This window comes from Gopherus flavomarginatus, chromosome 1, assembly GCF_025201925.1.
Source record: "Gopherus flavomarginatus isolate rGopFla2 chromosome 1, rGopFla2.mat.asm, whole genome shotgun sequence".
Classification (NCBI taxonomy): domain Eukaryota; kingdom Metazoa; phylum Chordata; order Testudines; family Testudinidae; genus Gopherus; species Gopherus flavomarginatus.
The window spans coordinates 153940946-153954597 of NC_066617.1; the positions used below are offsets into that span (position 1 = coordinate 153940946).

General features: G+C 45.3%; 2 protein-coding genes across 9 annotated transcripts in view; one reads left to right on the plus strand and one right to left on the minus strand.

Annotated features, from left to right (window-relative positions):
• LAG3 (lymphocyte activating 3) overlaps nucleotides 1–13652 on the minus strand; it is a 326415-nt gene that overhangs the window by 268010 nt on the left and 44753 nt on the right. The gene's annotated exons all lie outside the window — the stretch shown is intronic.
• ING4 (inhibitor of growth family member 4) overlaps nucleotides 1–13652 on the plus strand; it is a 38281-nt gene that overhangs the window by 12329 nt on the left and 12300 nt on the right. The gene's annotated exons all lie outside the window — the stretch shown is intronic.

Here is a 13652-nt window from a genome sequence, read left to right on the forward strand (position 1 = left end):
CACTGTAAAAAAACAAAAATAGTATTTTCCAATTCACCTAATACAAGTATTGTAGTGCAATCTCTTTATCTTGAAAGTTGAAATTACAAATGTAGATTTATGTTCAAAAAATAACTGCATTCAGAAATAAAACAGTATAAAACTTTAGAGCCTACAAGTCCCCTGAGTCCTACTTCTTGTTCAGTCGCCCAGACAAACAAGTTTGTTGACATTTGCTGGGGATAATGTTGCTCACTTCTTGTTCACAATGTCACCTGAAAGTGAGAACAGGTGTTCGCATAGCACTGTTGTAGCCAGTGTCACAAGATATTTTCATGCTCTAAAGTTTTGCATTGTTTTCTTTCTGAGTGCAGGTATGTAACAAAAAAATATCTACATTTGTAAGTTGCACGTTCATGATAAAGAGATTGCACTACAGTACATGTATGAGGTGAATTGAAAAATACTATTTTTGGTCATTTTACAGTGCAAATATATATAATTAAATTATATTATTTTTATTTTATTATTTATTAAGTGAGCAGTGTACACTTTGAGTTTTGTTGTAATTGAAATCAATATACTTGAATATGTAGAAAAACATCCAAACGTATTTAATAAATTTCAATTGATATTTTATTGTTTAACAGTGCAATTCAAACTGAGATTAATCGTGATTAATTTTTTTCATGTTTTGTTGACAGTTTTTTAAAAAAAGATGGAATAAAATGTGCTGATTGGGAGGAATTGCCTGCTTGATTAATAGTTTTAGGGCCAGAAGGGGCCATTATGATCATCTAGTCAGAGTAACACACAACATAGAATTTCACACAGTGATTCCTGCGTCAAGCCCAGCAACTTCTGTTTGAGCTACAGCATATCTTTTAAAAAAGATAGACTGTTTAAGTGATGGAGAATCCACCACATACCAAGGCAAATTGTTCCATTGGTTAATTACCTTCACTGTTAACATATTGTGCCTTATTTCTAATTTGAATTTGTCTGTCTTCAGTTTCCAGTAGTTGAATTCTGTTATGCCTTTGTCTGCTACATTAACAAGGACCCGTCTATCTGAAATCTTTTCTCAGTGTGTCCCTGCAATATGCCATGTTGGCATTTCATAATCATAGCTTGTTTTTTCTGATTAATATTTTTGTAAGGGACAACAGGGACAGACTGACATTTACTTTCTCATCAATCATTCACCTGAGCTCTTGCTGCTGTGCTGTCATAGAGGGTCAGTTGACCCAGGTCAGTATGTTCTAAGTTCACCATTTACATGTTGCCTATATTTCAAAGACTCCTTATTGAGGTTGCAGGAACAAACCATCCCAATGTGTAGAAAGAATAGTAAATATGGCGGGCCACCCGCTTGGCTTAACAGTGAAATCCTTGCTGATCTTAAACACAAAAAAGAAGCTTACAAGAAGTGGAAGCTTGGACAAATGACCAGGGAGGAGTATAAAAATATTGCTCAGGCATGCAGGAGTGAAATCAGGAAGGCCAAATCACACTTGGAGTTGCAGCCAGCAAGAGACATTAAGAGTAACAAGAAGGGCTTCTTCAGGTATGTTAGCAACAAGAAGGTGGTCAAGGAAAGCGTGGGCCCCTTACTCAATGAGGGAGGCAACCCAGTGACAGAGGATGTGGAAAAAGCTAATGTACTCAATGCTTTTTTTGCCTCTGTCTTCACGAACAAGGTCAGCTCCCAGACTGCTGCACTGGGCAGCACAGCATGGGGAGGAGGTGACCAGCCCTCTGTGGAGAAAGAAGTGGTTTGGGACTATTTAGAAAAGCTGAGTGAGCACAGATCCATGGGGCCGGATGCACTGCATCCGAAGGTACTAAAGGAGTTGGCAGATGTGATTGCAGAGCCATTGGCCATTATCTTTGAAAACTCATGGCGATCGGGGGAGGTCCCGGATGACTGGAAAAAGGCTAATGTAGTGCACATTTTTAAAAAAGGGAAGGAGGAGGATATAGGGAACTACAGGCCAGTCAGCCTCACCTCAGTCCCTGGAAAAATCACGGAGCAGGTCCTCAAGGAATCAATTCTGAAGCACTTCGAGGAGAGAAAAGTGATCAGGAAGAGCCAGCATGGATTCACCAAGGGCAAGTCATGCCTGACTACTCTAATTGCCTTCTATGATGAGATAACTGGCTCTGTGGATGAGGGGAAAGCAGTGGATGTCTATTCCTTGACTTTAGCAAAGCTTTTGATACGGTCTCCCACAGTCTTCTTGCCAGCAAGTTAACGAAGTATGGGCTGGATGAATGGAGTATCAGGTGTATAGAAAGCTTTCTAGATTGTTGGGCTCAATGGGTAGTGATCAATGGCAGCTGATATCAAGTGGAGTGCCTCAAGGGTCAGTCCTGGCGCCGGTTTTGTTCAATATCTTCGTTAATGATCTGGAGCAGCCTGCACAACATGCGGCCCGCAGAGGCTCACTGTGTGGCCCGCTGCGGGATTCAAAAGGCTCTGAGCTGCCCACAGCCATGGGGAGCCCAGAGTCCTTTAAATCCCAGCCGCGATTCAAAGGGCTCTGTGCTGCTCACAGTGGTGGGGAGCTCAGAGCTTTTTAAATCTCAGCTGCAGCCAGGATTCAAAAGGCTCTGCGCTGCCCACAGCCACGGGGAGCCCAGAGTCCTTTAAATCCCAGCCGCGGCCGTGATTCAAAGGGCTCTGGGCTGCTCGCAGTGGCGGGGAGCTCAGAGCTCTTTAAATCCCAGCCGTGGCCGGGATTCAAAAGGCTCTGGGCTGCCCGCAGTGGTGGGGAGCCCAGAGCCATTTAAATTTCAGCCGCGGCCTGGATTCATAGGGCTCTGGGCTGACCGCAGGGGTGGGGAGCCCAGAGCCATTTAAATCTCAGCCGCGGCCGGGATTCAAAAGGCTCTGGGCTGCCCTCAGCAGCGGGGAGCTCAGAGCTCTAAATCTCAGGCGCAGCCGGGATTCAAAGGGCTCTGGGCTGCCCGCAGCCGCAGAGAGCCCAGAGCCCTTTAAATCTCAGCTGCTAGGGCCGGCTTTAGGCCAATTCAACCAATTCCCCTGAATCAGCCCACCCCTAGGAGGACCACATGCCCAAGCCCCAGTACGGTGTATCGGCAAAAGCCAGTGCACTGTAGCGGGGTGGCCCAGCTTCCCCAGGAGGCAATTTAAAAGGCCTGTGGCTCCCAGGCCCTTTAAATTGCCACCAGAGCTCCCCTGCTGGAGCCCTGGGGTAGGGCTGTGGGGCTCTGGGGGCTATTTAAAAAGTCCGGGGTTTCCATCGCTTCTACCGCCCTGGCCCTTTAAATAGCCACTGGAGCCCCACCACTTCCCCAGGGTTCCAGTGGCTATTTAAAGGGCTGGGGCGGTAGAAGAAGGGGAGCCCCGGGCCCTTTAAATACCCCCAGAGCTCTGGGGTAGCGGGGGGCTCTGGGGGCTATTTAAAGGGCCGGGGCTCCAGCTGCATCTGCTGCACCAGTCCTTAAATAGTCGCTGAAGCCACACCACTTCCCCAGGGCTCCCTCGGCTATTTACAGGGCTGGGGCAGTAGAAGCAGGGGAGCCCCGGGCTCTTTAAATAGCCCCCAGAGCCCTGGGGTAGCGGGGGGGTGGGTCTCCAGATGCCTTTGCTGCCCTGGTCCTTTAAATAGCCCCTGGAGCCCCACCACTTTCCCAGGGCTCCTGCAGCTATTTACAGGGCTGGGGCAGTGGAAGCAGGGGAGCCCCAGGCCCTTTAAATAGCTCCTGAGCCACGGGCTGCTACTGCTACCCTGGTGGGGGAGGCAGGAGGAGGGGGCACTCACCATACAGGATGGGCTGTACCCCCTGTTCCAGCACCAGTTGCCCGCAGCCAACCCCTGCCGCACCTCCTGCCCTGCCTGCACCAGTTCCTGTCTGCAGCCAGCCCATCTCCAGCCAGCCCCTCACCCCCTGCCTTGCCTTCAGCCCTGCACCAACCCGTTTCCAGCCAACCCCTGCCGCACCCCCCTACCTGAAGCCAGCCAGTCCTGCACTCCTTTGTCTCCAGCCTTGCCAACCCATGCCGCACCCCTCCTGTGGCCCTGTCTGAAGCCAGCCAGCCCATCCCACATGCCGTCTCCAGCCTGCCCCACACCCCTTGCCCAGCCTGCAGCCAGACCCTACCTCCAGCCACCTCCAGCCAGCCCCATGTCCACTGATGCCCTGTAGTTCCCAGGGAAGTAACCCTGCACACCTGCTTCAATGAGGTGGGCAGGGAGCAGCTGGGACCCACACGTGCACCCTAGCACACCCTCAGGGAGTGGCGGAGCTCATTTCTAGTTCAGACACATCTTTTTAAAGAAGAACTTTAGGTAAGGTTAACATACATCTGTACTTTCCCGGACATGTCAGGCTTTTTGGATCTTAAATGGCCATCCAGGAGGAAAATACGGAAGTATGGTAACCCTGTTGGTACAAAAAATACATACTGTGGCAGAACTTTTTATAGGGAACCGGTTGCTATGAAATGAGAGGTTTTTTTTTACATTTTTTTTTCTTTCAGTCATCCCTGCCGGGGCCCCGCCAAAAATGTTCGAATTGGGCCCCGCACTTCCTAAAGCCGGCCCTGCCAGCTGCGGACGGGATTCAAAGGCTCTGAACTCGCCACAGCTGTGGGGAGCCCAGAGCCCTTTAAATCTCAGCCGTGGCTGGGATTCAAAGGGCTCTGAGCTGCCTGCAGAGATTCTCGGCCGTGGCTGAGATTTAAAGGGCCCAGGGCTCCCCGCTGCCATGGGCAGCCCAGAGCCCTTTGAATCCCGGCGGTGGCTCCAGCGGATGCGCTGGGGCTGGGATTTAAAGGGCTTGGGCTCCCCTCAGCAGCAGGAGCTCTGGGCCCTTTAAATCCCTGCCCCAGCCCCACAAAGCTCCGGGTTCCCACAGCCCCCGGAGCCCCGGGCCCTTTAATTTGACCCTGAGGGCTCTCAGCCAGCTCTTCAGCTGGGAGCCCCTGGTACATTTAAAATCAAGTATCACCTCCCCACCTCTGACCTTCCTTTTTGGCCCACAGCTGTTTTGGTGGGGCGGCACTGGGAAAGGAGGGTTTGTTTCTGCAGGGCTGGGCGGTGCTGGGGCGGAGTGTTTCCGGGGGGCTGGGGCGGTTTCGGCCCTCAGCTGTTTTCTTTGGAGTAATGTGGCCCTCGCCGCTTTACGAGTTGTGCAGGCCTGATCTGGAGGATGGCATGGATTGCACTCTCAGCAAGTTTGCAGATGACAGTAAACTGGGAGGAGTGGTAGATATGCTGGAGAGTAGGGATAGGATACAGAGGGACCTAAACAAATTAGAGGATTGGGCCAAAAGAAACATGATGAGGTTCAACAAGGACAAGTGCAGAGTCCTGCACTTAGGATGGAAGAATCTCAAGCACTGCTACAGACTAGGGATCGAATGGCTAGGCAGCAGTTCTGCAGAAGAGGACCTAGGGGTTACAGTGGACGAGAAGCTGAATATGAGTCAACAGTGTGTCCTTGTTGCCAAGAAGGCTAACTGCATTTTGGGCTGTATATGTAGGGGCATTGCCAGCAGATCGAGGGACATGATCGTTCCCCTCTATTTGACGTTGGTGAGGCCTCATCTGGCGTACAGTTTTGGGCCCCACACTACAAGAGGGATGTGAAAAAATTGGAAAGAGTCCAGCGGAGGGCAACAAAAATGATTAGGGGGCTGGAACACATGACTTATGAGAAGAAGCTGAGGGAACTGGGATTGTTCAGTCTGCAGAAGAGAAGAATTAGGGGAGATTTGATAGCTGCTTTCAACTACCTGAAAGGGGGTTCCAAAGAGGCTGGATCTAGACTGTTCTCAGTGGTAGCAGATGACAGAACAAGGAGTAATGGTCTCAAATTGCAATGGGGGAGGTTTAGGCTGGATATTAGGAAAAACTTTTTAACTAGGAGGGTGGTGAAGCACTGGAATGGGTTACCTAGGTAGGTGGTGGAATCTCCTTCCTTAGAAGTTTTTAAGGTCAGGCTTGACAAAGCCCTGGCTGGGATGATTTAGTTGGGGCTTGGTCCTGCTTTGAGCAGGGGATTGGATTAGATGACTTCCTGAGGTCCCTTCCAATCCTGATATTCTGTGTTTTCTGGGTGATTTGTTTGAACATGACTGACCATGACCATAGTTCATCCAGATCACCACGAATACACACAAAGCCCCTGATTAAACATCCAGAGTACATAGTTGCGTCAGCGCTCAAGTGCAATTTCAGCACTTTCAGTAAATTTCCATACATCCTATCTGATGCCAAGGGAATCCTGTTCCCAGAATCCTCTAGCAAATTCAGATTTACCAGGCTTTATCCACCACAATTCTTAATACTTCAGCACCATCCCAACCATCCCCCACTCAATATCCAATTACTAAAGGTTACCAGATTACACCAATCACACCAATTATACCTATTAATTATTGGGCCATGTGTCTCCTTTTTAAGTTAAAATGTCATTTTGCGATCTTCAGTTGTATAATCTGGTAATTGAATTTTAAAGTGTCCCTCTAAGGCTTGCCTTTTCTTACACAGTTTGCATATTTGATACCCAATACAGATGCACAGGAAAAATAACACTGTTATTTCAAGAGTCCAAAATACAATTGTCCATTCAGTCCCACTCCACTCTGTTCCATGACATACAATATCATACCAGGCACATATTTGAGATTCTCTATCCTTTACAGCTTTTTCAATAACCTTGTGTTTTGAAGCAAGTGCACCTTTTACACCTATTGCAGGGCCTGTCATCTGTTCTATCTGATTTAATGTCCTCTGGTATGTTTGTATTTCCATGTCCCGATCTGTATCATTCCCTCCACTTTCTTCCAAATTTGGTGGCATCAGTCTGGGGTGAGTTATATGTTTTGATTACCTGAGGGTGCCATTGGTACTGTTCATATTGGAAGTCAATTATTTTCCTACATGTACACCACATTCCTCGTTCCAGGGTCCAGGTTTTTTATTGTTACATTACCTTTTTGTTCCTGGTGCCAACATAAATTATGATTTTACTTAATACAATCCCCAACAACCTCTTTTCCATTGCAAATCGATAGTAAGGTTCTCTCCTTTCCATTCTAAATTCCTATTTCCCTTTTCAGTTTATGTTCACCATTTCCATTGGGCTCCTATTATTCTTTTCCATCCTTCTCCAGGGATCTACTACAAACCATTTCATTCTGGCACTATTTCATAGTATCTCATCTCATTTCCTCAAGCACTATGATATATAACTGGGTTATACCTCTTGCACCTTTCCATTGGCTATTCCTGAAAGGATGAGAATACATTGGTGTAGTATATGCTTTTGCATTTTCACCTTCCGGGTATCTTTGAACATGTTGTTAATGTAAGCTAATATTTTAATGCCTAATTCAATGCTTTTGGCCAATTACCTTTACTACTTTGTTCTACGATATCTTTCCATTGTTCTCCAAATATTCCCTATGCTTCCATACAAACTCACCCCCCCCCCCCAGGATAAACCAGTATGAATGTTTTTTACTTGTTTAACAATTTCCAAAACAGCATTTCTCAGTAATTTACTTAATTCTATTACTGACTGGCCTATTTTTTCATCTGCTACCTCCCATTGTCCCCCTATGTTGGCCGCCTTAGCCAATTGTTCCAAGGTGTCTCTCACTCTTTCCCTTAAAATAGAGACACACTAGGTATTTCCTAATCCCAGAGCAGTGTTAAATGTTTCCCACACAGCATCCCTTTAAATCATTCCCCTTCTTTTTAAATCCCAAGACCAATATGTTTTATACCCAGCAGTCCACTTGGAACAGTTTGGATAGTGACTATCTATAACCCAATCCTCAGGAGATAAAATCAAAGTAATCTAAAATCTGGACCCATTTTGGATCCATCTGCAGCCATGATCACCATCTGGGATCAGCCATTCCATTTGTTCAGGAGTAAAAGTTGTAACAGTCCTGTGTTCTTTCATTTGTTGGGTTATATTAGTCCAAGTTCGTCCAGTTCTATGTTGTTGACCTCCAATGTAAGATGTTTCAAGGCACGTATGTGTTCATGGGTACATCTCTCTCTAGATACTTCCCATCCTTTAAATCAAGTCCCATTATGGTGTCCCTGTATCTTGACTCATTCGTTCCCAAACTCCCATTCAAAAGTGTTCATTACCATATCCTAATGAACCAGGGTGGATTTGATTTAATCATTTATTTCTACATAAAAGTGCATTCTTGTTGTTTGTTACCAACCTGAAGATCCTGCATGTTCAGACATGTTCCTTTTATCATCTTCAACGCAGCTTCCTCCTGAGAAGGAACATTTCAAATGATGTTGTTTCATTCTGGCAATCAGGCCTTGCATTTCTTTGTTGCAGTGTTTGCATTTTGCACATATGCCTGTCTTACTCACAGGTAGAGGAACTTCATTAAAATATTCCCAAACTGGCTCTCTTTTATGGCCTGCTGCCATTATAGGTTTTCCCTTCTAGTGAGAGAATGGTACGGTAGATCTCAAATCAATGATGACTACACTCAGAAAGACCTCAAGACTTCTGGAATATGCTGCTCAAACAGTTTCACTTTCGTTTCTGCTGCCTTTCCCTCCCTTCTCACATTTATATCCAGACCTCTTCTCCTTGTCCAGATCTATTCCACCCCCAACGATCTTCTGTTCATTGAACTTTTTGGAACTTTGCACTTTTAGAGAGAGGTAAGGGATTGACTCTGTGTACATAAATTTGCAGAGGGACAATAGAGTTGTTGTCTGTTATTTCTCACCCCTGTTTGTTTTTGTTAATTTTAAAACATTTTTGCTGTTAACAAGCATGTTATCTCTGGAGACTCAAATCCACAGTTTGAGAACCGCAAACCTAAGCATCTCTGATGTTCTCTTCTAGACTGAGCACTGAGTCCCATTGGGTAGATAGAAAGATTAACCTAAATAATCTATACAGAAGCCCCTGGAATCCCATAAGATTGGGTACCTAATCCATGAACTATTGGAACTCATTTACAAAACTTTTCTTAAACATTACATGACTATATTGTCTTATACTACAGAATTAGGGATTTTTTTGAGCTATAATGTATCTTAATTATAACTATCTTTAGATAGGTTTTTCCCTCAAAAAGCATTTTATCAAAAAAAAATCCGATTTAAATAAAAAATCATTTATTTTTATCCACCCTGTCAGGGTACTTACAGAATTTATCAACAGCCAAGCAACCAGTGTTCCTATCTGTTATATGTCACCACAGCAACACTTACCCTCACTCCATTTTACAAGCGCTTTAATGGTGCCTAACACATCTATTTGTATTTCAAAAAGTCGGGAGACCATATTTTGCTTGGCATCATTTCTTCTACTTCTGTTTCCATGCCCTGAAATGTACAATCTAATTTGGTCAGAGTGTCTCCAAACATCTCCTTTTGGAGTGACTACCAAGACGGCCGTGGGGCTAGCTACAGATCTGACAGGGAATGGTCTGCTCCATCTTAGTTTCATCTTTCCTTTCGTCATCAATTCCCTAAGCATCATCTTGTCCCCTATTTTCCATTGATACCCCATTTGTCCCTTCTGCTTTTCTTTGTCTATGCTGATTTTCTTCTGCCCAAATTTCTTCTATTGTTTGTACCAAGTTTGCCACCCATACTGTTTTCTGCACCCATTCCAGCGTTTGCCTGCTTGGTGTTAACAAAACTTGCCTGTCATTAACTCAAAAGGGGTGTACTTGCTTCCTGCTTGTCCCAGAGCTCTTGTGGTCACCAAAATAGCAGGGAAAGCCGTGTCCACAGAGCCTTAACTCTAGTTTGAGCTTTATTATCGGAGATAGAGATCATTTCAACCCAGCCTGAGAAGTTATCTGTTACTACTAAGCAATATTCCTTTTCTGTGGGAGTTTTTTTTTAGAGATCCAATGTAATCCATTTGCAATCACACAGACCTGTAGTATCAGGCTGATATCTCACTGCCCTCTCTTTTCAGCTTTTGGTTTGTGCACAAATTAATCCCAAGCACCTTTGACAAAAATCTTCCATCTGAATTCTCATTCCTGGCCACCACATTGCTCTTTTTACTTGCACTAATATTCTTTTTCGCCCAAAATGCCTTGTTCATGAGCAAATCTAATTATTTCTTCCCTACTCTACTTTTAGGTACCCACTTTTCCTGTTATCCCTGTTTTGCTATTGTCATCTCTTCTTCTTTCTTTACTTCCCATTTTCCTTCCACTCCTGCTATATTCTGTTCTACCAATTCCCAGTACAAAAATACTTTGTTTTGTAGATTGTTGACTGTCTGATTTCCCCTTTGGGTCATCTTGTATGCTATCCGACCTTACTCTGTCCCCCTGTTGAGATCAGGTCACCACTTCAGTCTCACCTTTTCCTAGATTCAACTTGGCAACTTGTGCTTTTTTTAGTATCCTTCCATGTTGGATGGGGTGCTATGTGCTTTAACATGCTTAATTTCTGTAGAACCTGTTCATTGTCTGATTATTTTAATAATTGTTTCCTGCTGCTTCCAATATGACATCTCTTTATCCCTGTTTTTCCCATATGGGAGCCCACATGGCCATTCCAAATGAGATCCACCCCCTATGATAGGGATTGGAAATGCCTGGACCTCTTCGGGAGAAAGGCCTACTTCTCTGCCACATTGCAGTTTAGAATTGCAAATTATCAAGCTTTAATGGTGAAATATGACTGCCAATTATATAAAGCTCAACACCTTTATTGATCAACTTCCAAAGTCACACTGCGACCCGTTCAGAGCTATTATCCACGAGGGACAAGTAGTAGCCAAAACAACGCTCCAGTCAGCCCCTGATGCAGCCGACGAGCAGGCTGGTCCATCTCCACTGCAGTCGTTATGCGGCAAGTGTTTTGGTTTCACCTATTTGGCTTCCTTAAGGAAGTGCAGATGACAGTTAAAGACCTTCCCTTTGAAGGCACCAAATTGTTCTCTGAAAAGACTGATGCATCCTTCTATACCCTGAAAGATTCCAGGGCCACTCTCACTAGTTAGGAATCTTTACTCTTGGACGAAAGAGAGAGTTTAGTCTGCAACCTCAGCATAAATCCCCCACTTCACAATTCCCAACTCAATGTTTTTACAAGCCTCAGAGAGAGAAGTCAAGATTTTCCACATGTAAGACATTAGGCCCACAGCCTTCCACATTGCAACTGTCTACCTCAAAACATCAGTTTTGATGTGTTGGTTGAGGCGTTGACAGGCCACTTTTCTCAACCGCTGTAGCTGACCAACCCGTCTCACCCATTTGGCTACTGACTTGCCTCGTTTCACAGCACCTGGGAACATATAACATAAAACTGATGGGTCCTGAAAATCATCCACTCCATTCAGTTTGACTACCTTCCCCATACCTCTTCAGGGACCCTTCTCATGAGAGTTTTCGATGGCAAGAAATAGATCACGTTCTCTTGTTAGGGGCCATAAAACCAGTATCTCAACATCTATGAGGCGAAGGTTTTTGCTATCATTATTTCCTGATACCCAAGAAGAGGGGAGACCTGTACTAGACCTCAGAGCACTCACAAGTTCGTCAAGGCCCAGAAATTCAAGATGATCACTCTAGCAATGATTATTCCAGCTTTGGAACAAGGAGACTGGTTTTCAGCCCTTGACCTTATTTTCATATTTCAATCTTGCCATTCCTCAGATTTTCCCTAGGACAGGGCCACTACCAGTACAGACTATTCCCCTTTGGGCTATCATCGGCTCCCAGAGTATTGTCCAAAATCCTCTCTCTAGAGGCAGCTCACCTTGATCATGGGGGGGTCCCGGGGATCATGATCTTACCCCTATCTGGATGACTGCCTCCTCAGGGCTGGCTCCTTTGATGAAACTCAGCTGGTTATCAAAACCACAGTAGACCTGTTCATGGAACTGGGTCTACAGATCAATGTCCAAAAATCAACCTTTTCCGCTGTACAACGCCTAGAGTTTGTAGGGGCTGACCTCAATTTGTTACAGGCCAAAGAACTCCTGTCACAACACAGGTTCCACACCTTGGCCATGCTCAAACAGTACAAACCAGCCCTCAAATATCAGCAACACACTGCCTCCACGTCCTGGGGCATATGGCAGCAGGCACAGAGGTGATACCTCATGCCAGACTTCAACTGCAATGCTGCCTGACGTGGTTCAGCTAAGTCTACAGACTGAGCAGAGACATATTAGACTTACCTCTGTCACTAACTACCAAGGTCAAAAACTCCCTGGACTGGTGAAAAAATGCAGCAGATGTTAGCAAACTTTCCCATCATTACTACTTACCACTGACTCATCCCTTATAGGATGGGGCGCACATTTAAACCACCTAAAAATATTAGGAAAATGGTCATCCACGGAGATATCTTTCCACATCAACCTCCTCGAACTCAGGGCAGTCAGGAATGCCTGTACCCATTTCCTCCCACTGATTAAGAGAACACAAACAAGAGTCTTAATAGACAACATAGCATGTATATATTACATAAATTGGCAGGGAGGAAAAAGGTCGCCCTCCCTCTGCTCAGAAGCACTAAAGTTATGGAATTGGTGCAGTTCCCACAACATCACACTATCTACCTTCCAGGAGTACAAAACTCAATAGCGGACAGTTGCAGTTACAAATTCCCACACAACCATGAATGGGAGACATCCCACCTCTACGTGGGAGCTGAACCTAGTGTTGAAAGGCCTGACTAGACCTCTCTTAACGTGTGGCTACTTGTTTGCTCACATATCTGTGATGAAAATAGCCTTCCTGGTGGCTTTCAGTGCATGTGCAGGCCAAATTGACACTGCTACCAAAAAGCTCTCCGATCAGCAGTGCAGGGACACAAGCACACCTACAGTTGGGCGCCCACATGAGGCCACATCTTGAAGAACCATTGTTACTGCACAAGGTGAATAACTTTCTCTTCACACATGCATATTAGAGTTTGGCAGCTAAATTATCTGCAGGTTCCATCTGTGCTGAGAATGCTCAAGCCCATCATTGCAGGGTCTGAACAGGACTTTCTGTGCAATTACTCAACCCAATGGTCAGGGGACTACCAAGAGACTGAGAGAAGGGAGACTGTCTCTCCTGTGATCTTAACACTCCACAACCAGGGGGTCCAGCAAGCAAGATGAGAGAGAAGGATCAGTTTGATTGGAATACAGAGGGGTGGAGGACAAAGACAGAAAGCAGGGAGAATAGACTGACTGCGAAGGGAAGACAGTGGGGAATGAATGGTGTCGGGGGGCAGGGCAGAGAAATGGACTGCAAAAGGGTATATGCCAAAATCAGGGACAGAAGGTGGCAAGTGATAGGAACACTGGGAAATAAAGGTCTATCATCACTAAAGGGGCCTCCTTTCTAGAACTTAGGGTAAAATCCAGGATTTTTGAGTCTCAACTGTTTGCTAGTAGGTTTCACAGCTATTTGCTAAGGGTGTGTATCACTCTACTATTGTTAGTTCACACAGAGCATAAATGCCTATTGCTGCTACCAGTTACTCCATTAGCTCAAGTAGTAAAGGGTCTGTGCCGTGGATCTAAAGCTTCCAACCTTGTTGATGATGCGTTAAGAGTGGTCAGTATGGTTTCTCATGATAGAAGATTTGTTTTTTAAGTTTGCAGTGTTAAACTAAGACGTTAATTGAAAAACATTAAGGTTGCAAAGTCACACCCTCTAAGAGGAAATATCAGAATTA